We start from the raw sequence: 27,743 nt of genomic DNA, 5'->3' as shown, positions 1-27,743 counted from the left end.
ATGACCTAAAATTTCATTCTCAAAGGACTTCCTTGAAGGCATTTTAAACAGAACTACACATAAAAAGCCCAAATGGCCGACAGAAGATCAATAGTGTTTTTCCCAATGCAACCTGTGAAAAATTGCATTTTTAACGTGCACTTTTAACCTCTCTTTAGACTCCCCATCTCAGTGACAACCACACAGCATATGGTTCAAGTCATCAGAAGAATTAAACAAGTATCTACAAAGATAATAAAGCAGTAAAAACCCACAATAGAGATTAAACCCTCTGGAAACCTGGAAGTGGAAAAGGCTTAGAATAATGCTTCATTGCAAATTGGAAAATCAGAAGATAATTTTGTTTTAAAGCAGACTAGAATATGTGAAATTGTAGAAGAATTTTTAATGTACGTAAGGCAAAGGAGTTGATCATCAAATATTGGGAGTGCTAACCTATGCTTGCCAAGGGAGCAGAGGGTGATCAGTACCAGCAGCAAAATACCTGATCAGAGCCTGCTGGAGGAACAAACTCTTGGTGCCACAACAATAATTTGACAGGCAAAGGTTGCCCACTCTGGACCAGTGTGCACAATCCTCCAGCAGTGTAAGCACTGCAAAAATTCCAGTGCACCTAATGGGGGGCAGAAATACAGAGTTCAGAGCTGAGATGGGGGTGCAGCATGCTAGGCAGTTCTCACCATTTCAAGGACACAACACCACAAGTAGCCAGATGCTACTATACTTACTATTTCTACAAACAGAAAGGTTTGTATCCACAGCATGGTTTCTAGTGGCAGGCACAAGTTGCCAGACGTGGTAACTTTGCAGAGGCCATGTCTGTGCAAAATTCTTGTGGGAGGGAGGCAGATACTGGCCCTGACTCTGGTGCAATCTCAGATATGAGAGAGTAACCTGAACTCCAACATGACTTTAAGTGGCACGCTGGCAGACAGGATGCTGCACCATCTGCAGGGACACCTTCTGAACCATTGCATGGCAGAGAGCCTCTGAGTATCCATGGATGGTGCATGGCTGAGAATCCCCTTTTCCTGCTGGCCCTGGGAGGGGGAGAAGTGCACAAGCATGACTTTCTGAAGATTTCGCGTGCATCAGTTGTGCTGCATGAAAAATCTCATGTCAGAGCACTGGAAAGGTTGCTAATTGCTAATTTTACTAAGGCTGAGAAGGAAAAGCCATAGCACCTGAGTGATTCAAGAGCCACAAAAACTGCCCTACTGCAATATCACAAAAACTGTATTTTAGCCTCTGACAAAGGCTCCCAATTTTGTAAAGCCTTACATACATTAATAAGCCTAAGTATTTGTGAGTCTCTGTAGCCTAATTATTAACATTTACAATTAATGCAAATGTCATTCACTATGGTTGCACCTACATTACCTGCTTAGCTATCTGCCACAAAGTGTGGGGATCCTAAGGGATCTCTCCTAAGAGATCCCCGCTCTCACTGGGCCTGGGTTTTCCTTGCAGAGACTAACGTGCACTAGTTTCATATAGCATTCTAATTTTTTCAGGGAAAACCTGTCCCTAGGCTTGGGAACCCAGAAATGTTGCTACATTCTATGATATGCTATATGTAAGGACAGAAAACCCCACCAAATGCTCCACAAGCCCACGCAGAAAGACGGACTCTCAAAAGCACTTTCCATTGGAGGCCAGCAAAGAGAACAAAAACATTTTTTCTTTATTGTTTCACAAGGGACAAATACTATTGACAAAGGAATAGCCAATAACAGTAGTAGCAGCAGACAATACTTTCTGGGATTAAAGTGTAAAGAAATATTTGCAGGAAACTGCACATTGATTCTGACTCTGCAAGCCTCAAAGATTTTTCCTGGTTGTGAGTCCAAGCTTCCACATCCACCCCACCAAAGCTGATGGAAATGGACAGTGCTGGCTATTCAAAAAGTCTTGTTTTCAGAGGAAAAAGATGAGGAGAAACGTTTATATCAACACAATCACTCCTTTGGCTCTTTCACCCTCGTTCTCCCAGTCCTGGCTATTAAATAGATTGCTCTAGCTAGAAAGTTCTTCATACAAATTCCTTACCTATACACTACTGCTGGCTGTTTGATGATGCTGTCGCCTTCCCAATGCCACAATGTTTTTTCAAAAAAAATGCAGGTATTTTTTTTCTGATGACATTCTATTTAACAAAAAAACATCAAACCTCCAACTTCAGATACAGCAAAAAACCATCATCCTGTGACCAAAAACCGCAGAATGCCTGAGGTAGGAAAATACTATTTATTCTTGTAATGGATTTTATGAACAAATCAAATGAGGTGAGATGTTTCTGAAAATTTGATCATTCATCACCAAAGCCTTTTCCCATCTTGTACTCATCATTTCTACTACCTGCCACCGCTGGAAATATGTCCTGCTCATAGAAATAGATATAACACGCACACACTCACTTACTCATGTGTACACACTCCAAGCAAGTGCCTGGCCTTCCTTGGAGAGCAACAGATTTATATAGATGCAAGGAACATTTAATCAGTCATTTTTATTTGCTTTTCTTTTAACAAAAAACTACTGCAGCTATGGAATGTGAACTTTTGCCTACTTCTTAAACATCAAACTTAACCATTCTCCCGTCTTTTTTCCTCCATCTCAGAAATAGTCTTAATAAAGCTGCAGAGGACATGCATCATGTTTCTCATGTTTGATTTTTGTCTGTCAGAATGGCAACAATTTTAGTGTTACAGAGATATAAAAAATCCCAAACACTTGAGTCAGCTTATAATTTAGCTATCTCCATGCATTTTTTTGTTTTCTGAGGCTTTAGGAAAGAAGATTCTGTGATCACAAAAAAAAAAAAAAAAAGTAATTTTAATTCTGTTAGTTTTGCACATGTGTATACATGTTTTTATATGTGTGCTTTAATGTCAGAAAATACCATTAAAAAGTCTTGGGTATTGTGGGAATAAATTTTCAGCATTCTTGCTCATTTAAGGGCAGCCAAAAAAAGTGTATTCACAGAAGCTTGGCAGCAATCCCTCACAGAGACAAATAAGTACATTATAAGACAGTGCTGTTCCCATTCCACTGTGCAGCAATGTAGAATTTCACACTCTGTTCACATTGTAGAAGACTGAATAAAATTTATCAATGCTCAAAAGGTTCATTAAAAAAAAAAGAGCAAAACCCAATCCTTGCAGCGTGAGCACTCGAGGTTATCAGCTGCTGGTGTGGGGAGGTGCTGTGGTGGACTCAAAGAATGGAGCACAGCTCTGCTGGGCTGTGCCATTACAGGCTCCTCATCCAGCAATGTGGTCATTCCTGGAGTCACTCCATGGCTTGCTCTTGGGAACTTTCCCTCCATTTCTAGGACTAAAGGCATATACTTCTCTGCCACTTGTGGCTCTTGGGAATAAAAAAAAAAATAAAAAATAAAAAGGTGTAGAATTTCTCTCATTTACTTTTCACTACCCGGGTGGCCAGTGATCAAACATGACTGTTGATAGAAATGGTTTTTGGCTATCTACCATCCCTGATTTTTAAGCTGAATAGAAGCAATATTGCAACAAGAAACAATTTCGAAACAACTTACTTAAAATATCACAAATCTCCAGCTCCAAGATTACTGCCACAAAATAAAACCACTGAGGTTATTTTTTCTCTTGTCTTACCCCAACATCCTCTTTTTCTCCTTGCTCTGGAAAATGCTTTTCCTGCATCTTTCATTCTTCCTTCCCTCTTAGGAGCTGTTTTATCTCCCTGGTGCACACAAATTTCCTTCTTAATATCATCAAACAGATTTTATCTGTCTGCCTCACAACAGTCTTAAAAGATACTCTCTCAGACATCAGTCTCCCTGGCTAGATCCTCTTCAGCTATCCTGCACCTCCAGAGACTCTCTGGACTTTGTGGCTCTTATAAGATGTATTGAAACCAACTGCATCTTCCTGGCTCCCTCAGAGAAGACCTGCAGCTTGTGGGGTAGTGAAGAAGCTGAGCTGCAAAATTTGGGAGGCAGAGGATCCCAAAGGAATACCAAGGAACATCTATTCAACAGCATTCTTCATATCATACTTCATACTTAATAACATCAGCTTTGCTGGAAGTCACCCTAAGTCTTCACCATATTTCCAACTTTAATTTTTATGTTGTTGAGACACATGAACATCTAAACAGAGAAAGCATTCAGGTTGGATTCTAAAAATGGTCAAATATTTGTAGTCATGTGGCACTACAAGATAGCACAAGTGTGAAATTTTTTTCAATAAATGGAGTGTATTAAAACAAATTTAAAAAAGAAAAAAAAGTTAGAGGAAGCCCTTAGGGTGACCATTACAAATTCACTTTAAAATCTAAAAGGTGTTGATGTTAATGGCTAGCTTGTTCCTAATGCATTGGGAAATAACAAAAATAATATATATAGAATTTATGAATTATGATAGTTTTAAGAAAATGGGCCATTTTTCCATTTCCATTTTAGTAAGTGATTTGTTAGGGAAAATACTTCTCTCACTGCCCTCATATGGTAACAATATCAGAAGGGCTGATCTGTTCAGGCACTATTGAAGGAGTAGTTTCTGAAGTAGTTTCACAAACACACTCAAATACTACCAGAGACGAAATTTCTAAAATGAATGTGTTTTTTTTCTTCTAGTGTTAGTACAAGATGGAGAGACAGGCTTGAAAAGCCAGTTTGAATCCCCTGTGTGCCATGTTGAGATGAAGACCAGACACACTGCATTCAGAGCTTAGACCAAAGGGGCTTCCTCTTCTTTTGTCTTCTAGTTTTTGTTTCATCTGGGTCAGATAGTCTGTGAACAGCCATACAGGTTGGGAAGTTGTTGTCAATCTACTGAAGTTGGTGTAGCTTGGGTAATGTATTAGTATCACCGTTTATTGTTCTGGAAACCAGAGAGAATCTCTTCAGGACTACCTTTCTTTAAGTGAAGTCATGATGGTTGTTGGATTGAGCTTGGAGAATCACTGCTCTCATGGCAAATTTCTCTTCAGTAGCAGCTGCTGCTTTAAAGGAATTTGCTGACAAGAGAGGTCCCATTCAGACTAGTAAAAGGATGACCAGGACCCTCCTGGGGGAGTAAGATCAACAGGTAGAGAACAGCCTGCATCCATGAAATTTAATTCCCTACCTTTTCAAATTGCATCCAAGATGCTTTTTTATGTAGGAGTGCCATTAGCAATGCTTTTTTCCCAGTACAAACCTCATTGTCTAAAGCACTTCTTCCTATTAGCACCACAACCAAAAGACCAGTGACAGGCAGCCTCGATGATGTGCAGAAAAAATATTCTTACCTACTCAGAAGGACTGAGGGGAAAAGCAGCACTACAACAAAAGCTCCTCAGAAGAATGCAAGACTAGTGTGTGTGCAAGAAAGCTCTGGGAATGGCCAGCAGGCTCAAGGGCATCCTTGTGATGGCATAATTATTTTTTTCCTAGTCATCACAAAACACAACACTAAAGTGCAGTTCCACAGTTCTAAGGTAAGTACTGGTGTGTTGTTCTTGCTGGTTTTCAGTGGGAAACTCTCATGAGCATCAACATAGACATGGTGTTGCATAAAAAGTTTATCCTCTGACTGTCCCATGTTCTCTGCAAATATGGCATCATTCCTGCAGCTTTCACCATTGTGGAATCACAGGAGACAGAGCTGGAAAACACCTTGAGATGTCCCACGGTAGGACAAGCTGTATCTCAATGCCATTTCTAATGGCTCCTTGTCTCCCCTGCTCTCAAAAACACCTCACCAAAGAGAACAGCTCCCCAGCTCCACAGATATTCTTTTGTCCAGTTCCTCACTATTCTCATATTTTCTCTTGCTTTCTCTCCCAGGTCCTTCTCTCTGCAGCTTATGACCACTGGTTCTTGCTTTGCCTGCTACAGATGTAGAGAAAAGATCATTCCCCTCTCTTTCCACTCGAAAACTATTATCCTGTCCCATTTCCTCCATCAGTCTGCTCTCCCTTAGAGTAAATAACCCAAATCTCTGCCTTTTTTCTTCTTAGGCTATGTATTTAGATCACGTTTTCGAATAACTTAATCTTCTCTTCATCCTCTCCAAGTGATCAATGGCTTTCGTGAAGCACAGTGCCAGATGCTGGACATTAAATAGCTTTAGCAGTGGAAGCATAATTTCAGGACTTTGCTGCTTACATGTCACAGGGTGGGCTTTCTCCTCCTCACAGCAGGCTGACATTGTTCACATCTGCTTGGCTTGGCAACATTGCTCTGAGATCTTTCCTGGAAGAAATCAACAGTTTCTTACCCCTTATTTAATTAATGATTTTTTATTGTCCCCTACCTTGCACCAGGCACTGTGGAATTTCATCTTATATTTTGGAAAAAGCTTCAGTTTTTCAGAATTGTTTATAATTCTAACTCTTTCTCTATTGTGCTTGCAGACTTTCTCAGATTTGTTTTAGCTTCAGGCTTGCTAAGCCTCCCAAGATCCAGGTCATTAAAGAGAGCATTGGATGAAAGTGGATGGAGAACAGGCACTTGTGCACTATTCACAAGGCAAGATTTCTAAAAAGATGGCACTTTATCACAGTTCCATAATACATATTTTGACATTCCTTTCCCCCTTTTGCTATCAACCACCACTCTTCTGGGCTGTGACTTTCAAATTTCCTCCTACACAAAGGCTTTAATAAGATCCTAGAAAACATTTTCTAATTGGTAACTCTGAACTTCAGCCAGGAATATAAATCCGAGATCTTTAAATTATCTTAATTGATATCTGTGGAGACTCACACTTACTACTGGACATTTTATATCTCTTGCAACCAAAAAAAAAGGTTTGAAAATCCTATGGCCTTCTTTCTGATATTCTGCATCCCCTCACTGAAAGTAAATTTTGTACACATTTTGGCTTAACAGTGTATTGTTTATCTTTTATTTTTTTGACTGGCACAAACTTGCTTTTTGTGTGTCTGTGCTGCATTTCTAACAGCCTGAGTCTATTTGATGTGGCAGATCTGTGTGTTAAAGGTCTGTGACACACAGGTAGCACATTCCTTGTTTTGAGCACCGCTGTGAGTCAGAAACTCTTTAGTTTCAACCCTGATTTTGCTATAAAGGCAGCTGCACACATCTAGGAAGATATTTTACCTCCCTACCTTGTTTTAGTACCAGCCAGTGCTAAAACAACCCAGCAGACAACACTGTCTTCCTTGCTTTCAGTGAAAGTCCAGAATTAATACCCGCAGTGAATTGCACCCAGCTAAATGCACTTAGCGACAATTATTCTTTCAGGTTTTCTTTCAGTGCATATTTACAAACAACATCTTGGAAACAGGCTACCAGATCTTCAGCTGGTGTAACCATGCAGCTCCACAGATGGCCAGGAGAACTGTTCACGAAGGCATTATGTTATCGAACTCTATTATGTTATCGGGTTCTGTAAATCCTATTTGACAAGATCTGCTATAAAACCAGTTTCTGCACCCCTGAGCTTTATTGCAAAACACCTGCATTTATACTTCTTTCTTGTGCTGAGGGCAAAATATTTTAGAAGCTGAATCTTTTAATGGAATTGATGTATCAAGAAGAGCAGGTGGATTTCTTGAAAAAAAAAATAAAAAGCAAACAAAGGGAAAGAAAAGCAAAGGAAGGAAAATATAGCTTCACTAAAATAGCTTTTCTGTAACAGAAGACTAAAGAAATACTATTAGAAATCAAACACAGGAAGATTAGGAGTTACAGAAACTGGAGGCAAAGAGAATTAGAAGTAAAAGAAGCAGAGCAGGAATACAATCACAAAGGTCAATTGATAAAATATGTAGCAAGTGCTGAACCAACACCGATCAATACCGCTCAGTATGAACTGAATCACAGCCTAATAACCACATCACATCCACTTCATGGCACTATCTATCACAGCACAGCAGGAGGCACTGTCCAGTCCACTTTCTTCACACTCACATGGACTGGCCCTGCCAAGGGGTCCAGAAGAGCGAGATGGAATGTATTTCACCCTTGGTGCTTTGCCTCCAGTACTGAAAGGTGCCTAAAAAATGCAACACCACAGACCTCCCCAAAGCAAGATGGAGCTAGGAAGAGCACTGCTGAATTCAATGCCTGCCATATCTTCCAGCCAGGAGGCAGTCCACAGAAGGGAGCATCATGGTGAAGTTTCCTCCTGTGTGCACACAGGTGTGCACCCTGCTCATCATCCCAGGAAGAGAAAAGCAGGCATAGCCTCACCTGCTTTGCCCTCTGAGTCAATCCCAGGGTTCCTTTGCAGGCTCCATCTCCTGAACAACAAGCAGGTGAGCAGGGAAATCCCTATACCCAGCAAGATTTGGTCACAGTGATTCCATCTCCAGGTCAGCTCTGGAGTAAAACCTCTGCCTTCTCCATATAGGAGGATGAACTCACATAGAAAATAAGTAGAGATTGAATTGAGAAGAGGCTTAATATCAAATGGTGAGGTCAAAGTCAAGTCTTTTTACACCATATTATGGAAAAATTTTGGCCCTTTTCAAATCAGTAAAAGTCTCCAAAGTGTTTCAAAAGACCCGAAAATTCATCATGAACCTTGATCTAATGCTTAAGATGTTTGACCTGCATCTTTGCCAAAATGCAGGTGGATCTCATGCAAGATTTTTACAAGGAGAGATAATCAGCAGTATATGCTTCATGAAGATGCTGCACTATTGCTTGAATATGACAGCATGTTTGGGATAGGTTGCAGTTACTACTGTGTGCCCAAAAGGGAGTGCTGAAAGAAAAAGATTAAAAAAACCCATCTTTTTCTCCAGTTACCCTTATTCCAGAGAAGTACTGGATATTTAATGGTTTCTTATCTATACAAAGCCACAGAAAAGCACCTCTCCGTCCTATACCCTGCCCTGAGCCTGGAGGCTCCTTAGGCTAGCGCCATCCCAACATGCTGGTGCCTGTTGCTGGCGGGAGGGCTGGGACTGGCACTGCAGCTGCTGCCACTCTCTGCCCTGCCCGAACAGAGCCTGGGGCAGCACAGCCAGGCAAGGCACGGGGCCCCTGGCACGGATCCGGAGCGAGCTTCGCGCTCCAACACCTGTGGATCCGCTGGAGATGACTGCAGCCCCTCGGGCAGCTCGCCTGCCAATGCAGCACACACAGATGCTATCAAAGCAGTAGCCCTGTGAAAGACTGGGAGTTGATTTCCTTGGTTTTCTCCACAGCTCTTTCCTGTCTTTCATCTGGTCCCGTGCCTGGGACAACACCTTTTCTTAAAGCTTGTGTTCTCCTCCTGCTTGTTTTGATTTTACATTTTGAAGAGGTTAATCACCACTGTCTGACAGATATACCAAATTCAAGGTTCTAAAAAGTCTTCAGGTTAATTCCTTTCTAAGAAAACTAAATGTATATAACAAATCCACATTGGGATGAACAAGCCTCATGTTTCAAAACATTTCATGTCACCAAAAACATCTTTCACAATCTTAACTGGTTGAAGCATGACCAAGCAGCAAAGTAGGCTTACAGCTCTCCCAGACTATTATAGTCCTTCTTCATAGCATAACTAAACTTTCAAAAAAAATACTCTACCATCATTTTTCTTTTTTATTCTCAGTAGTAATGTGTTATATAAGTTAGAGGATACATTTTAAGATTACATTGCATTGCTTATATAAATATAGATATATATTAATATTATATACACTCATATAACATATATACCAGGATCTCACAAATATTAAGAAATAAATCTTACCACATATGTTTACAGAGCTGTTTGCAAGATTGAGCTGTTTGCAAGATTTTGGAGTCTAATTAACTGAATGTTCTCCCCAAATGAGAAAATTAAAAATCACAGGGAGATTGAGAAGTGGCACAGGAGTGGAATTGTCTCAGGAAATTAATCAAAATGTGCATAACCAATTATTTGACAGATATTATTTCTAATTATAGCCAGATATCACAGCTGACAGAGAAGGTAAGGTAGCTTTTTACATAACAGCAGAGAACAGGACATCTGTCACCAAAATCTATTCTACAGCTAATTCTCTTAGTATCTCACTTAAGGCTGTCTCTGATCAAAATCATAGATAAATAACTCTGTACATTTCCTATTCTGTGGCTTTGTAAGCAAATTAAGTCTTCAAGCTGCTAAGTCTGGAAAATACTGTCCTGTGTGCTCACCTATCTGCCCACTATGGGAGAAATTCATGGAGAAATCCAGCTGAGACTGGTATCTTGACCCATGCCCAGCTTGTGTTTGCAATATGCTTTTGTCCCTACATTATCCCATGCCATTTGAAAACACAAAAAAAACCCCTTTGCTGAGTTTCTAACATTCATTATTTCATCATTTTATGTGCTGCTAATCTTCAGGGCTGAGGATGACTTTGTTTTGTTTCATAGTCATAAAACAAACTCAGTCCACTGGGGTTAATTCATCACCAGCAATGCTGGCAAGAGTTTTATGCAGCTCCAAATACTGCCAATGTACAGTTCAAACACACATATATCTGTGTTCACACATGCCCACACACACGTAAAGGTGTGTGTATATAAAATTATGGGTACATATACACACGGAAACAAATGCAGTTTCGTCATGTTTTCCTTTAAAAATAATTTTAGCCAGTGGCATTGCAAAATCTGCCTGGCCTATAACCAGGAGCCTGCACCTGCACAGATCCCAGTTGCAGAACCCATCCTGTAATTGTTAAGCAATTTGCCTGTTAAGCACTGCTGGCAAGAGTCTGGCAGATCTTACGCTCAAAAGAACCAGTATTTGTTTGGCTCATATGTTACTAAGACACTGCACTATTCCTCAGACCATCTAGAAAGCTGCTGTTGTCATACTGGTAAGAGGTTTTGCTTTTCCCTTTAAATTAATGAAACATTCCTTTACTAGCAAGGAGCACAGCTCAGAAGTACCAAATCTTTCTTAAAATGATGTTTCTATCCTAGACATTATTCCTATATTTGGAGACGTAGGAAGGAGCAGGGCTCATCATTCCCTGCACCCACTCCTACTCTTTAAAAGAGGAGCTGGCTCTGGAAAAGGAGGTTCAGGCTCTTTCCCTTGGAGAAAACAATTACTTTCTCTTCCTCCTTCACTTCACTCTCTCCCCAGACTTTTTAGTTGATCTTTCACTAATGTTAGCATATCCCTCCTGGCCAATGCAGCTGGCATGGGCAAGAGCAGAGAAAATGCACTGCAGCTCAGGCTTCAATGTATGACAGCAGCCAAACTAAAGATGACCCACAGATTTTGGGTTCCCATAGCTCTCTGAAAACCATGTTGCTCTGTCTTCACTGTTACTGCCCTGTTAGCACATGCTACTTATTGGTGGGGTGCATAAAAACATATCCAAAACCACCAGCAAAAACAAGATTTGCATAAGCACTGTAACAGGACTGTAAATAAAGGCTCTCAAGGAGGTCAGGGAAATGCTGGCAGAAGAGGTATAGAGGTGAGGGCTGAAAAACATTTCCCATTAATTTGATTCCCCAGGTTCCAAGAAAGCTGAATTACTTATTTAGAAAAACACAAATGTTGCATCAAAACTGCTTGATTGGATACCTGGTTATTGCACATAATGTCCAAGGCACTACATTTTGGCTGCCTGCTCAGCTCAAAAACAGTCAACACAAATTAGTCATGTTCTCCATTTCCTTGAGCTTCCCTTTCTGGATTCCTCCCCTAACATTTTGGGTAGAACAGAGAAAGATCAAAAATAAGCAAGTGTGCAGACCTCTGTTGAAAATTTTTCAGCGTTTTCTGGAGACAAGTGCAAAATCACTTCTCATAAAATTGCAGCCTAACTCCCTGTCTAGAAGCACATCTGCTAACCTGAAACATTTGTCTTCTACAGTCAGTACAGGGCAACAGGTTAACAGATTAACCTTCGAGAGGTGCCAGCCTCAGATACATGCCCTGGACAAGATAAAACAAACTTTGGAGATGCCTCTCTCTCCCAAAGCTAACTGTAGGAGGATCCTGGAAAACTTCAGTTCTTGTACATTTATAAAGCGAGTAGTACATGAACGACTGGCAGTGAAGGAGTTGAAGTCAGGTGAGAGGGGTCCTGCCTTAAATATCTTGTGGCAAGCATAAAGCACGCACAGAAAGGCATGGCAAGTCTGAAGTGCTGATTGCTATAGAAACCATAGTACAATTTCCGTGTCTTTTTTCTGTGTCTTAATTTTTATTTCTCCTGTAATAGAATTTTTACTTGGCATAAGTAAAAATCTGGACTACCAGTCCTTCCTTTGTGGCTTTTTTTGGAGTGGTATTTTTTTTAACAGAACAAATTTTAAGGCCATTCTTTACTTTCTTTACAATTTCTCCCCGCATACCCACCAGATGAAAAGCTTTCTAGCCATGCCATTAATCTGCAGGTGCTTTAGTGAGAAGTTGATGTGCAGGTTTAACAAACTACTGGAGATCAGTGCTTGAAAAATGAGGACCATTATTATTCCATGCCTTGCAGATTATGAACTGATAGCTGTAGCCTCCATCCTTTGCTTGTGCTTCATAGCATGGAAATCTCTGTACATTCAGAGAAGCATTCAGTTAAAACGGAAATGGATTTCTCTGTCTAATTAGACTAAGTGCTCTCTCCTAGCCTTTGTCCTTGTCTTTCTGGGATCTCATTTACTGTGCTATTTAAAAGGAGCCACATCTGTTACAATGAGCTGTCTGTCAACTAAACATCCCATATCAGACACAATTTTCTCTCACCTTTTACTTACACTTTTCAATAACAAGATGATAGATGCAGATTTTAGTCAGCAGCTTTTTTAAAACTGCTGAAAGGAAAGTTTGCCCTCCTCCCTATTCTCTTCCAGCTTGCAATATGGTCCTGATTTAGGGACACCATGAACACTGAATTAAAAACCTGGATTAGTTTGGCCTCTAAGTGTGCTTCTATGTAGACCACTAAAATAAAAATCATCTTGGTCTTTGCATGTTTTAATTGGAAATACTGCTAATCGCTCAGTAGCAATAGACATGTGCCTCACTGTAAATTTTACATTCACCCCTAGCAGCTGCAGCTGGTGTTGATTTAGTGTTACCCTGATAACCCTGCTGGGTGGTTTTTCACTTGATTTACATTCCCTGTGAAGGGTGGAGGTAACATTTCTGAAAGTGTAAAAACAAAGTGACCTTACAGCTAAACTCTCCTTCCTACAAGCAGGAGAGCAGTGCTTTTTACCATCTGACCTTTAAAAGTAAAATTCCAAGGGTCATCCTGAGCAACTCTGCTGCAATGAGCTTTGTTTTAATCTACCAACCACAAACATTCAGGGTCAGCTCTGAATGTCTGTTCATTACTTTGATTTTTCCTCCACTGGTGTTTTTTGCACACGCACAGGGGCAGGCAGACACAGCCCAGGGGAAGGAGGAACCCCCTGCCCAGCTGGCTGCAGGTGTGGACGTGCTACGGGTGCACAAACACACACACACCACCATGCTAAAGGCTGCTGTGCCACCTCCAAACCTCCCAGCCTTGTTTTGCAGCCCAGTGCTGGGCAGAGAACTCTACCTGGGTCCTGCAGCCTCATCAAGGCTTAGCTCAGAGCAGCAATCACGCTGCTCAGGCAGGGGCAGCCACAAGGACTCAGCTGCAGTTTTCAGGCTGGGTGTTCTCACTGTGCTGCTTTTATAAGGCAGCTCTTTCTCATGGCTCTCCTGTGAATTTAAGCTATGAATTCTTAGTATTTGTTGGGCCTGGTTCATCAGTGATCTGGTTTCACTAGGCCTTTTGAGGCTCAGTCATGACACAAATAATGATTAATTGTAACAATAAAATCCTTTGTCTGAAATACCTGTGCATCATTTGTAACAGATAGCTGATCAATACTTTGAAAGTTTAACATCCTGAAAGGGAAAGAACAACTTGGTGGTTTTTTTTGTTGTTTTTTTTTTAATCCATTTCCTATGAGTGTGTCATCAGTTTCTTGCTGCTCTCTCCTGTACAGATTCTTGTGGATCTGAATCTTAGTCTAACATTTCAGTCTCAGATGAAAAGCAGACATTGCCCTTTGTCCCTAAGTTGCATATTGAAAGCCAGCCTTAAAATTCCATGTGGAAACTGTGCGAAGAGCGAGCAGAAACACAGCTGAGCCTTTACAAAGACCAAGGTGTGCCTCTGCCTGAGTGAAACAGCTGTGACAATAGGTGGGACCAACACACAGGGTTGCTAACTGCTTCTTTATGTCATTTTCCACCATTTCCCTTTTAGGCAACAAAACTCCATTGGCACCAACTGCTGCTAAACATCTAATGTTTTGAAAGATTTGGCCTTTCTGACTGCAGCAGGATTTAAATTAAATTTTGACACATCATCTTAGCATACCCCTTAATACCTCTAGCTCTGGTATACACCACGAGGAAGGTATGATAGATGCAGCCCTTATCTGATCTGATCCAGCCACAAAGCAGGCAGTCTTTGAGGCATTTTATCTTACAATACAGATACCTTCTCTTGGATTGTATTTTGTCTCTGCCAAGTTCAGTGTGAAGCACAGCATACAGCCAGAGGGAACAAAATCTATGTTTTTAAACCGTGTTCCTTAATGAGTCTGCCCCAAATTAAAACAGCCTCTGTTATAACTTCAAAAACCTTCCCACTTCTCAGAGATACACTCACTGCATATATCTCAGAAGCAAAGTTCATGCCAAAGGGCTTTTTTATACTCTTTTTTTCTAGCTTAGCTGCCAAATGCTGCATTAACTCAGTAGCTGAAACGCTGACTCATCAGACCCTACTCGTTAGAAATGCCTGTGTGCTCTCAAATAGAGATTGCTTTCTTGTCTGAGTTTAGCTGCCTCTTCTGTGACAAGTTTCAAGCTTTGTGCCCTCAAAAGATATTTTACTCATATTTGATTCTGAATTGCCACCATAGATTTAGACCTATTGGCTACCCTTTCAAACCCTCTCAAGTCTGGAGTGACATGATATTATTATTACTACTATTACTATTACTGTTGTTGTTGATGTTTAATATTTTTATTGTTGAATTATTTGTTCTTATTATTTACATTAAAAAATGTAAAAATTTTTTACAAAATTTCTTCATCTGAAAGCTGGATCACAGGTGTTGCTATCTTTCCATCTTACAAGGGATATTTGTTTCAAGGGACCCCAGTTCAGCAGGCACACATTCTTTAATTGAAACCAATTTACAGTGCCATCAGTTCCCTATATTTTCAGATTTCACTGAAATCACAGGATTTCACCGGGAAGCTGAAAGTAAAGACAAAATTAACACAAGAGCAGAAATGATGAGAGAATGTGATGCTGAAATTGCAGGAAACAATATTGTTTGGGTAGTTCAAGGCAAACTTAATTGCAGGGCAGAAACAGATGATGTGGCACAAAGTGTGTCTAGTGGGGGGCAAAATCACCTTGTTCAATAAATATAAGAGGCGTGACAGTGTTATATATTTCTCACACACATTTGGTAAATGCAGCTTAGAAAAAAATGACCACTTTTTAACCTCAAAAATGCTATAAAATTTACAACCTGACTTAAGAATCTTAAGGGTCTGGCAGAATATTTTCAGGTTACTTCTCTGATCAATGAATCCGGAACAAACAGTTCGGATTAAATTCACTGCTAGGCAGACAGTATACAGGACACAGAATATGATAAATTCCATAATGAAAAAAAATAAATCATACCCCACATCTTATTCACATAAATCTAGTGATGAAGAGATTCCAGCAAAATTTCATTTTTACATTCAAAGATACTCAGGTTTGGCCTGAATCTGTTCAAATACAGCTCCTGTTGCTATTTATAATGTTATCAAGTGATAGTGGTTTTTAAAACATTGTAATTCCCCTTACACTGGTATTTTATGGGCTGAAGTCCCATGATCCCTCATGCAGCTGTCAAAACCTCCAACTTTCCCAGGACAACTGTTTCAGTTTATTTAAGTGCTGTCAGTGCCAAAATCTGGGGCATTCTGGAAATCTGATGGTAGCATAAAATAAACTGAAGCTGAGTGTCAGAAAAAATGGAACAGGGAATATATTACTCACTGACTGAGTTAATAAGAAAATGAATTATATAATTAAAAACCTTCTTTGAAAATAACAATCCACCAGCAGAATTTTTCATTTTACTGAAAAACTCAGTACTGAAAGGCTGCAAAAGGTAGGCACTTCACCCCAGAACTGAGGGCTGGCTTCGCACCACTGTGCAAACACAGCTTTAGCCACAGAACAGGCATGTTCTTTTATGGCTTAATAAACATGGCAGTCATCCAGTCACGTCCCATGCATGCCAAACCTTTACTTTCCATACTCAGCCCTCACTGTCAAAGACTTTTTTTTTTCTCTGGTGTGACCCCACCTGCAGTGCTGCATCCAGCTCTGGAGTCCCCAGCACAGGAAGGACATGGACCTGTTGGAGCCAGTCCAGGTGACTGACACAGAAATGGTGAGAGGGGTAAAGCACCTCTTGTATGAGGAACGCCTGAGAGAATTCAGATTTTTCAGCCTGGAGAAGAGATGGCTTCAGGATGAACTAATTGTGGCTTTCCAGTACCTGGGGAGCCTACATGAAAGATGGAGAGAGACTTTTTATGAGGGCAAGTAGTGACATGACAAGGGAGAATGGATTCCAACTGAGAGTAGCTTTAGATGAGTTATTAGGAAGAAATTCTTTACCATTAGGGTTGTGAGGCACAAGTTGTGGATGTCCTATCCCTGAAAGTATTTAAAGCCAGCTGTTTAAAGCCAGGATGTGGCTCTGAACAATTCTGGTCTAGAGGAAGCTGTCCCTGCCCCTGGAGGAGCCATTGGAACTGGATGATCTTTAAGGTCTTTTCCAACCCAGGACATTCCACAACTCTTTGATTTACAGTGACTTTTACTGGGCCATCTGCAAGGGTGGAAGAGATACCAAGATCTGACCCTAAAGGACCCAGACAACACAAGCAAAAAATGAACAGGCCTGGGAAAGATAAGAGCAGGACAAAGGTCATAACAAAAGTTTAAGGAAGCCTTTTCTCCTTGTATGTTTGCTTGCAACTTGGTTGAGAAAAACCTGGTCCACTCCAGTGGCAGACAGGCATTTTGGAGGTCAGGGCTGGTGGCATCAGCCAAGAGGCCACATATCACAAGGTTTTTCCACTGCATGTTTTAGATTTGCTGGCCTGCTGGGCTGCACAGCTTTTCTGATACAAAATGTAGCATCCAAAGAAAGCACGCTGATCAGTCTTAAGGTAAATGCAGGGTTACAGACTTAGTTTTCAAAGTTTCCTTTCAATTTATTGTTAAAAAAAATTAAATTGGTGCCACCAAATTTAATGACGAGGCTACCCTGCTGAGTTTGGAGCCCAGAAAGCTATTGTCTCCCTGGTCTATGTATCCTAGACTGTGCTAATGTTTCTTATAATGTGGCTAATAACCAACCATCAGCAATAAATGCCTTGTCATCTCATTGTTGCACACAGCAATAGCTGGAGCAGTGATACTGACAAATGAACCTGTGTAATCACTTTAGATTTCTTTGTTACATTTCACAGTGTGAAGACTGCTTCTGCTCAGCACGTCACAAAAAAACAAACAAGAGCTATAGCTGTCTCTTCCATCAATCTCAGCTTATTTTTGTCAGTCCTCTGCCTGTACAACCACAACCCCACCACCACTTGACAGTGAATTGGAGAGCCGAGGGTTTGAGGAAGGGAAGATGGATGGTGGTCAGAGCGAGACAGATGGACCTCTGCACTCTCCCTTCTCCTTTGTAAACATTTTTTGCCTTGAGAGAGCAAACAAGCGGGGAAAACAGAACTTTTTTTCTACTTTCCAAGGCTTCTTCGTATGGAAAAAGAGAAAAGTGGGAAGGGGGGGACTCTCATTAAAATCCAGTCGAGTCTGCCATTTTCTCTTTTACCTTTTCAATCTTTTTATAGTTTCAAATCATTAACTATCAGCGTGAAGCTCAAAGGTAGCAGTAGCCGTCTATGAAACAGTGACACATTTGACAATAATGCTTTTGAAGAGCTTGTCACATCCTCTTTCCAAATCAGTCTCATTAATGCTCAGACTGTCTTCTCTTTTCTCCCTGCTTCTTTTCTCCTGATTTCTCTCTAATTAGCTTGTTTTTTCATGCTCTCTCGTTCCACAGTTTGAGCTTAAAAAAAAAAAAATAAAGAAAAAAGAAAAAAAAAAGAAAGGAGGTGAATGTCATTTCCATGAACCCCAAGGCCAAGTTAATCAGCAGAATTAATGACTCTATTATCCATTAGACTTGGGGCTATGGTGCTTGTATGGCAGCACCCAGTGTTCTTCAATCCCACGCTTCTTCACTTTGCTCTCACAAATGTAAACTTTTGCTGCCTCCTGCAAGCACACCCGCTGATCCAGCCAGACCACCACGCTCCCCTTTGTTACAGCAGCTGCCATGACCCCAGAGGCAGCCTGGGCATGCCCCTGCTGCCCTCCTTTACCTCTGAAACAGGGAAGAGAGCAAAACCTAACAGCTGGAACAAAGGAGATGGGAAAAAGTGAGGTGGTGTTACTTTTTCTTTCTCCCTTTGTCACATTTATCTCCCCAGCACTGTGCCCAAGGTGTGTCAGTCCCACTCCATGCAGATGCTTTGGGCTCCTCACTTGGAGAAGTGGCTGGCAGATTTCAGTGCTTCAAAACCAGGGTGAGGCAGAAGGCTCTGCAAAACAGGATGCCCGCAGGACTTACCTCCTCCAAAGTGCTTTACATCTTCACAACTCACCCATCCAATGGGCAAAACATTACTTACCTTTTTGTGGAACAGAAACAGGAGCAGAAAGACAGACTTCAGTGCCATGAACAACCAAAGGATTAGAACTATCAAACCGAGATGTGAGCTAATTTTGTCTGTGCCGCTGGAGGATGACCACGAGGATGGATGGCAGGGAAGAGCTTGTACAGGCCAGGAGTCCCCCTGTAAAGGCAGTGTGTTCCCCAAAAGCCTTTTTCAGGGTTTATTTTGAGAATCTTGTCACAGTACAGAGGGCCTGAGCTGTTCTTGTCAGCTACCCTGATGAAGTGTGCCAGTCCTGGCTCCTCCATCACTGGGAGCAGCAGAGCAGAAGCACCTGAGACCCCTCAGCCTGGACAGCAGTGCTGCATTTGAACCTGCTTTTTCAGTGTGGCACCACTGTGCAGATGAGGGCAGGATTCACACTGGGTCACCAGGACAGTTTTCTCTGTCTGCTGTTCCTCGTTTTTCACCTGGTAGAAAGTTATGATATTGATTGCATCACTGGAGAGAGGACATGCAAAGGCCCCGAGCTGATAGAGAGTTGCTCTTTTTGTGTCACTGAGTTTTGCATGGAAGCCTAGGGTAATTTTTTCTTCTATTGATCCAATTTCCTGATCCACAGTTTTAAGAGCATTGCATTGCTACATAGTCAAAATGCAGACAGCCCTGCTCCCCCATACTCACCCACTTCTGTTCAGGAAACAGTGATCAAGAAAAGGATATGATAAGAAGGGGCTTTGCTCAGCTTGAAGAATGAGAAGGGCTTAAATTGTCTTTCTGAAAGGATAACCTTATTTTCACTCTTGCAACCAAAATAAAGTATGATCCCTAGGAATGATTTGCACAGCTGCTCTAGTCTATAGCCATGCAGCCTTAAAAATCAGTGGCAGCTCTTCTTTGATCTTGCTAGGAGTGGGCTGATTTCTGGCAGGCATCTTGTGCCGAAGCAGCGCAGCAGGGCATCATCATCCACTGGATTCAAACCTCCCAGAAGGCACAGCAGCCATCACAGAAATGTCTGCAGACTTCTGGAAACGCCTCAACCCCTTCAGCCTGGGTGATCCCTATACTTTAAAAGAAAATTGAGTTTCCCCTCACACCATTTGTGCATTGAAGCCATTTTGCCGATAAAAATGCAGCCTCAGTGCCGAGGTCAAGAGCCTCTCCCCACAGGAAAGTGCAGGATAACAAACCCAAGCCATATGAGGTACAAGCTGCTTGCATGGCAACTAGTGAGATATTTTCAACTACCAGAAATAGAAATAAAAGGCAAAAGGCAAGTATTACATGTCAACGCATCTGAGAGCATCTAGAAAAGACAGATACCTCTTCATATATGTACCCCACTAACTCACTACGCAGATTGTAAGACACACACACGCAGACAAATCTTGATGTAGCACAGATGCAAACCAGGGGCTGACAAGACTGAACCCTCCCTTCTCCTTCTCTGCAGAACACAACATCTAAATGAAGGAGACAAAAACAGGACGAAGCATCAAAGTGGCCATGTGTGGTTGCCTGCTCCTCCAGGGAGAGAAAAAGCTGGGAACACAACCTCTTCCAACTCTGCTGCCTGGCCTGGACAAGCTCAGCCTCTTACCAGAGTTTTTATAACTTCAGAGTGATAACTTCATTATGGACACCCTGGTGACATAATGATCACTCCTGCTTTCCAGCTCTGTCCCTGGCCATTTCTCTCTCCAAGTACTCAGCAGTACTGATTTGCCACGGCTCACCCCTGCTCCACATCTTCTTCCCCTCAGGTGTGAAGGTTTACACTGCAGCAGCTACACAAGCTGCTTACACAAGTGCTGAGCAAAGGCCACGCTGAGCCCCAGCATTCCAGCTTCTTTCTGTGGGTCATAGCCAGGTGGAGGGTGGTCTCATCTCCCAAGTGCCAGCAATAGGACAAGAGGAAATGGCCTCAAGTTTTTCCAGGAGAGATTTAGGAGAATCTTAGGGGCAAAGAGTTCTCAGAAAGAGCTGTCAAGCACTGTGACAGGCTGCCCAGATAAATAATTGAGTCACCATCCCTTGAGGTCTTTAAAAGCCATGTATTTGCGGCCTTGAGGGATGTGGTGTAGTGAGGGACTTGGCAGTGTTAGGTTAATGGTTGGACTTGATGGTCTTAGAAGTCTTTTTCAACCTAAGCAACCCTATGAAAAATTTTCTCATATGAACTCCACATTGCAGCAGAAAAAGTTGGCCTCAAATTTCCCTGTGAAACAGGGCAAAAAGTTACCTTGGTGTTCACTGAGGCAGAAAAATAATCAGTTAAAAAATTAGGATAAAATCCATGAGTGAAAACTGAGAAATAGCCTAGCCAGTGATTAGCATTAGCATGTATCCCACACGGAGCCATTATTTTGCCACCATATCTTTTCACGCACTGTTGTTTCAAATTCACTGGACCAATGTGACTGAGCAACTGCTCCCCACACCCAAAACTAAACTGACCTGAGAGAACATCTTTGATTTTACTCAGCCTTAAATGCCTGCTCAAAATTCTGTGCTTTTTTTTTTTACATATAGCTTTAATATGCAATTTTCCAAAGTGCTTTCAACAGTAAATATAGTAGGCCAGGGATAAATTTGGCCCAATGTGTTCAACCACATACAATAGAGCTAAGGCACAGGAGACATCCTTGAGTTTCAACTCATCTTCCCCCAAAAATCCATAATAATAATATTTTTATTTTAGCACTCATACCTGAAGGCCTCTAGGTACTTTAAAAAAATGTATAGAGTAGTAAAAGCAATTTAGTCCCCAATACTTGTGTATTTTAATTCATGGTATATTATTATTCCTCTGCACACATATTGCTTTAGTCATCTACATTTTTATGCCCTTTCTTTTAAGTGTACAACTGAATTCCTAACTATATTTATGGACTGCTGTATTTTCCCTGTACACCTATGCACCTTCTTATTTATTCATAATCTCCCATTTCCTTTTAAGCTATTGTTTGCAATATATATATATTTATTTTTTTTAATCAATAGTAAAGCTTAAACTCCAGGTTTTGACTTTTTTAAACTAGAGACTGCATGGGGCTATGCAATGCTTTGTTGACACAAAAGAGTGAAGACATGATTTGGCCCAAGAATACACCACTCCAGGTAGGAGGGAAACCATTAAGATTCACACTGCATCTTGCATCTCTGGCACACAAACAATGGGCAGACAGGTATCAGCCACCTCCACACCCATTGTCAGGAGTATTCACTTTGCTAGCGCAGACATCCCATTTATGATCAAAATTCCTTGCAGCAGCAGGTTACCCAAGGCCTTGCCAGCGTGCTTCAGCATTTCTCAAAGCACTTTGATGGAAGCAAGGATGGTCTTAGCAAGTCCTTCCCAAGACCACTGTCCCCTCCAAGAGCACCCACATGGGTAGGTCCGCCTGCAGCCATTCAATACTACAGGAGTGCTGTGGCACCAGTTGTCTGCTGTGTAATCTACAGCATAGAATGTTATAGAACATTGTGCTGCTCAGACTGGTGTTTTTCCACATCTTGTTCCCTTGAAGGGCTTTGCCAGAGAGGAAAACCGAGTACAGTTAATCTGAATTAACTGCTAAAATGGATTAGTTAAAAATGTATTAAATCTCTGTGTACGTATTCTCCTTCAGAATTAACTTGGCCTTTACGAGACTTATCTTACTTTACCTTAATTCTGAACAAGGACATCTACACAGGGATTTAATGGAATTTAATCAGTTCACTTTAAATTCAGATTGTTAAGCTAGCTCGGGCTTCTTTTCTTCCACGTGCCTCTGCAGACTAACTTGTAACTCAACATATCTGAGGAACGGCTGACAGAGGATAAGAATTTGTACAGCATTGCAGCCATTTTCCTGAGACATGGTGTCTGCTTCCTATTTTCACTTACATGTATGCACTCAAAAAAGTCTGACAAAGCATCGGCACTCCCTTGTAGTTTTCAAAGAAACTTACTTCTGAAAACAGCCAGGATCCTCTCCATCCTAACCACACGAAGACACTCAGCAGTGGCACTCAGGGAGTCAAGGTGGTTCTGCTACGGCTGACACAAGGCCCTCCTCCTGGTAAAATGGGGAGGTCATGATGCTAGGGGACAACCTCTACCACTTTTTGTTAATTGCCTCCTAAGCACCAAGTCATGAGGAGACACAAACACTATTTTTTACAGCAACTTCTATTCACCAAGCTGTTATTTCCAAGAGGACATGACACAGAGGGCTTTTTTATCTAGCAGCTATGCCAGCAAACCAAAAACAAATGTCCCCCTGGAGTTACAGGAGACCAGTTCATCCCACTTGATTGTTTTTGGCAATGCTTAAATGCAGATCATTTAAGCTGGTCAAGAGGAACTACCATGTTCCTCTGACTTTTCTGCTCCAAAAGGGTGGAGAAATGAGCTGTGAATGCAGTACCTTGCTGTCTGCCTTACAGCTTTCTCTCTTTCCCCATATATCCATACCCATATATTTAAACCACCTTCTTCTTCATTTAGTATATTTCTCTTCAGAAGTCACATATTCCACTGTTCATCTCCTAAGGACAGCCAGAATATAGCATGGAAGGAAGTTGTCATTTCTCTGCTATTCCTTTGGGTTTCATATCATAAGTCAGAAAGGCCCAGACAAGCCTGTAACCTGCAGGATTTTGCACGATCTTCTTGCATGCTGTCTTTTCTAAAGACATTTTGAATCAAATTCTAAATATCAGCAGCCTTGATACAGATGAGAAAAAATATTTTTTGTTGCTGGGTTTGCAATGGAGGGAGAGACACCAGAACAAGGAAGAGGCTGCATTAGGTTGGAAACAAGTAAGGTGTAGGCTGTGTCACTGCCCTCTCACAACTTACCCACTTAGACTGCATGAGAAAAGATGGAATTTTTACATTGTACATGTCCAGCCACTACTATCTTAAAAAAATTGGTTTGTCATTAACACCTGGACACATCTCACCAGAGTTCTCTGTCAAAGATAGATAAGATTCATAAGCAGATGGGTTTGTTCTGGGTTTCTGGACTTGTTGCTTGGTTGTAAGGAAGTGGATCAATGTTTTTCCCTCCTCTGTCTCTCCACATAGTCAGGCAACAATTCCTCCAAGTATTTAAATAACTGCTCTGTCCCTCTGCCTGCATCCATCCTTGTCTCTTTGGCCCTACTATCATCTTGTCATCAAGTTCTGTACACTAGAGGGGAACTGCCATGGATTATCCTTTCTCTGACTTATGTGCAGAGCAGCTCAAAAACCCTCCATTCCTCCATTTTCAGGTCTTCCTTTTTTCTGTTCAAATAATCAAAGCATTTGTTATTGCCCCTTTTGTGGCCTACAGACTCATCTCCGCAAAGGATCTTGATCCTTTGCAGTGGCATCACCTCCTCTTCCTTCTAAGCAAGTTGTGATGTTGATCTCCAGATTCATGCACATCACACCTTTCAGATGCACTCCAGCCTCTTGCTTCATTTCCCACCAAATCTCTCCTCCATGCTGCCACTGACGCCAGCTTTGCTGCCTGCTCTTCAGTTTCTTGTGACGTTTCAATGTGCTGACTAATATAGGTCTTTACACAAACACCCTCTCTACACCTGTCCGCCAGGTGTATCCACCAGTCATCCTCATTCTGCTCCTCTCTGCAGGGCAGTCCCACAAAACCAGCCCCTCAGCAATGGCTGGGGCAGCCAGCAGCCAGATAAGGCAATCTGCAGTATTTTTATGGCAATTGCTTTCAAAGCTTAGAATTACTTTGCTTTTCTTTGCCCTTTCTGCCTTCTCTTAGGCTACACAAACTTGTAGCCCAAGAGGAAGGAAGGCTTTACATGCTTACATAGCATCAAGAAAGCACTGTTACTCCCAAGTCCCAGTTGCTCTTACTGGACAGTAAACATTGAAAGATAGTGTCTTTGGCCACTGGAAACTCCCTGAATGTTAAGATGGGCATTGCCTTGTCTAACACACACACACACAGACATACATTAGGTGTTCACGTAGCAAATAAGTGAGAGGCACTATTGAAGATACAGTTAGCAAATTGCCCTTTTTTCTTATATCTTGTTGCAGTAGGAATATCTGTCACTCTCTTAGTGGTTTGCTGCTTGGAGGGTGATTTTAATTAAAATGTAAAATGTCAAACATTAGTAAGAAGGAGGATAACCCTGTGGGGAGTGAGGATGAATCAAATTTATTAGTCACTGAGCAGCAGGCTGGTAGCCCTTCACTTGGAGAAATCTTAGAGGCAGTTAATGTGAAATGAAGAATTATTCTAATCTCCCCCTATTCAAACTAACCTTCTGAAAAACACTATCACAAGTTTCCACTAATTCCAGAAATTAAAGACAAATCTGCTATAGAGATCAAAAAAGCCTCATTTTGTGTGTGTAGAAAACACAAAAAGTTAAGTCCCATTTATGAACTGTAAAGGAAAATGTCTCTCTTAGGAGCATTTCTCTCTGTTATAAAGAAATGGCTGTGTTAGCACTGTACACATTGTGCAATAGGATTGTTAGAGCCACTGGCATTTGGTAGCAAACATGAAAACCAGCCCTTGGGACTATTCTTTCGGGAACTGTTTCAAAGAGCAGAATTTGCCAGACCACAGTGCTCAGGAACAAGGATGATTATAAAACCTTCAGGAGCAGAGAAGGTCAGGACTGCGGCACATGCAGGTTCCACCTGTCCTCATACTGGCCTGATAGTTTCTGTAGTTCTTCTCTACACTGTTGCTGCATCCACTGGATGTTTCTATCATCCTTATCATCCACAGAAAAATAGTATCTCTGTTATTTTGCAATGTTCCCTTTAAAAAAACCATTTCCACTGTACTTTTTCTTTGCTAATATAAAGCTAACAAACATTCTTCTTTTATTTTTTCAAATTTCAAATTTAATAGACTCAAAGGAAGAGTAGAACAACATCCTATCTATCCCGTAAATAGATTACCTTGTGGCTTATTCCACATAAAGGTAGCTGAGAAGTTTATGGGGACTTTCAGAGCCCTTGGCCTAACAGAGCAAAGCACACAGTGACAAAGTTAATGCTGTCTTGCAAAAGAGGGACTGTGGATGGGGTTCTCCATGCAGATTTTCAGCTCTACAAATGGATGGTGGCATTTTCTCTGGGCACCTCTTTGCATGGCAGAAGTCACAGATTTTGGTTGGCAATCATGTCCTTGTGCTTATTTCCAGCCCCTGCACACTGTTCAGTCATAGGGCAGGCCACAAGCAGTGCTCTCTGGTCATTCATGCTCCACATTTGGGCTGTGCTAGGGCTAAGCTGCCTTTTGCAAAGGGGGAAATTCCCTTCCTTGAGAAGGTATCAGCTGCTACAGAAGAAATCAAGGCAGCTGTCTCAACAGATACATTAAATACAGGATAATTTTCATACCATTGTTTCATAATGCAATGCTTTTATTTATTTTTTAAAAATTCTTTTTAAACTCATGATGGGGTGTAAACTCTTGTGAACATTTTGAACAGCTTTTAGCTAAGAGTCTTCAAATTAAACTGATTCAGCTTGAAATCTAATTCTACATGGCAGAAAAGACAGGCAGCATTTGGGAGGTGGGGGGAGAAAAAAAAAAGAATAGAGCAACAATATAGAGCTTACAAATTACAACCAAGTGGAGCTGTCAATAAGATCTTGCTCACCATATTGTCACAGAATTTTCCTTCTGTGTCACATTGGTCATTACTGTAACACTACATGAGAAATCACTCCATCTGTTAAAAAAGAAAAGAAAAGCAGCTGCTATCCTCCTGCAAAGACAGAATTAACAAACACACAGTAACTGTATTCCTTTAAACTTTTGCAGTCACAATTTTAGTCCCATTTTATTTGTTCCACACAAACCGCCAAGCAATTCCACTGCCACAGTAAAATGGCCCTCAAAAAGTTCAGTAACCAACATGAAAGGTGCTACCTACAGAAAATGTATGACTGTAACAGCTTTAGTTCTTGCTCTGATGGTTTGGAGGGTTTTGGATTTTCTCTGGTGGCAGCTAAGGGGAGTTTAACATTTTGGGGAGGGGAGCATTAATCCATTGCTTGCAGGAGACTAGGAGAAATCTTCACAGAGATTCAAGGTTATTTTGCTGACTTAGCTTGGCAGTTGAAACGGGTGAGTCCCATTACATCCAACTACATAAAATAAAAGTATTTGAAAGCATGTAGCGGAAGAGCCTGGATCAAGAGCAGCAGGCTACCAGCAGAGGTACTCAGGCTCAGGAGGAAGCCTGGGTTAAGATTTTATGGCTTGCCATTAACACTAAACAACACATGGAGCCCCCGGGAGCAAGCTCCTTCAAGATCACAGCTAGGCTGTATATGCCAATAAAAGGGCTGGGAGCGATTGCACCTATGCACCATAGTTTTCTGTTCCTACAGTATGCTAGAGGGTAGCCTATAACCTCTGCAATTTGGGGAACACTGATCCAAAATCAGGGAAACCCCAAATCAAATACCTAAAAGAAAAAAAACCCCAACAGTCACATTCCTCCCATGGAGGATGAGATTGCTAAATATGACTTAACAGCAAAACCAGACATGACAGCCAGTGCATATGAATAGCTATTGAAGGACAAAGGCTGGTTTGGGTGTGATCAGGTAGGACTGTACTGGAGACAGCACATTCCAGGTAGATGGAGCTGCTTGTTAAATAATGTCTCAGGCAAGCTGCAGCCTGCCTGGGGGACATCCCTTCTTCAGGTCTGTGTGTGCCTCCTTGCCCTCCCCTCAGGGCTGGCTCTGGCTTTACACATCCCACCAATGTCTGCCTTCACACTGGCAGGTCCCTGCTCCAGCTTGAGCTGTGACCAGACATGGTCAAGAGCCATGGAGCAACCAGAGGGTGTTTGGATGGGTCACCATGCTCATGTCACCCTTCTTACACTCTTCACCAAGCACCTGCTGTTGGCCAGGAGCAGGGACAGAAGCCTTCTTAGAGGCACAAAGTTTCAGTGAGTAAAGATGCCACCATGCAAGGGTGACTTGTTTTTTGGCCTGGCAGGTTGTTTCACCAAGCCTGTAGGCACATCTATGCCAAAAGAGGAAAAAGAGGCAAGTGCAGCTCC

The 27,743-nt window shown here is 41.6% G+C and overlaps 1 long non-coding RNA gene across 14 annotated transcripts in view; it reads right to left on the bottom strand.

Annotated features, from left to right (window-relative positions):
- Window positions 1-27,743, bottom strand: part of LOC111923745 (uncharacterized) — a 114,905-nt gene that overhangs the window by 41,083 nt on the left and 46,079 nt on the right. For 6 of the 14 annotated variants that reach the window (XR_015273883.1, XR_015273881.1, XR_002861262.2 and 3 more), the window contains 2 exons: window positions 17,831-18,070; window positions 6,134-6,220 (listed from right to left, as the gene is read on the bottom strand). This is a non-coding gene — a long non-coding RNA (uncharacterized LOC111923745). Of the gene's footprint in view, window positions 1-6,133; window positions 6,221-17,830; window positions 18,071-22,640; window positions 22,748-26,321; window positions 26,394-27,743 lie in introns of all 14 variants that reach the window. The other 8 variants (XR_015273872.1, XR_002861253.2, XR_015273878.1 and 5 more) reach the window with 4 other exon arrangements.

The sequence above is a fragment of the Cyanistes caeruleus genome, chromosome 1 (genome assembly GCF_971803275.1).
Source record: "Cyanistes caeruleus chromosome 1, bCyaCae1.hap1.1, whole genome shotgun sequence".
Classification (NCBI taxonomy): domain Eukaryota; kingdom Metazoa; phylum Chordata; class Aves; order Passeriformes; family Paridae; genus Cyanistes; species Cyanistes caeruleus.
Note: the sequence above shows the minus strand (reverse complement) of the source record. Positions and strands in the feature narration are given on the sequence as shown.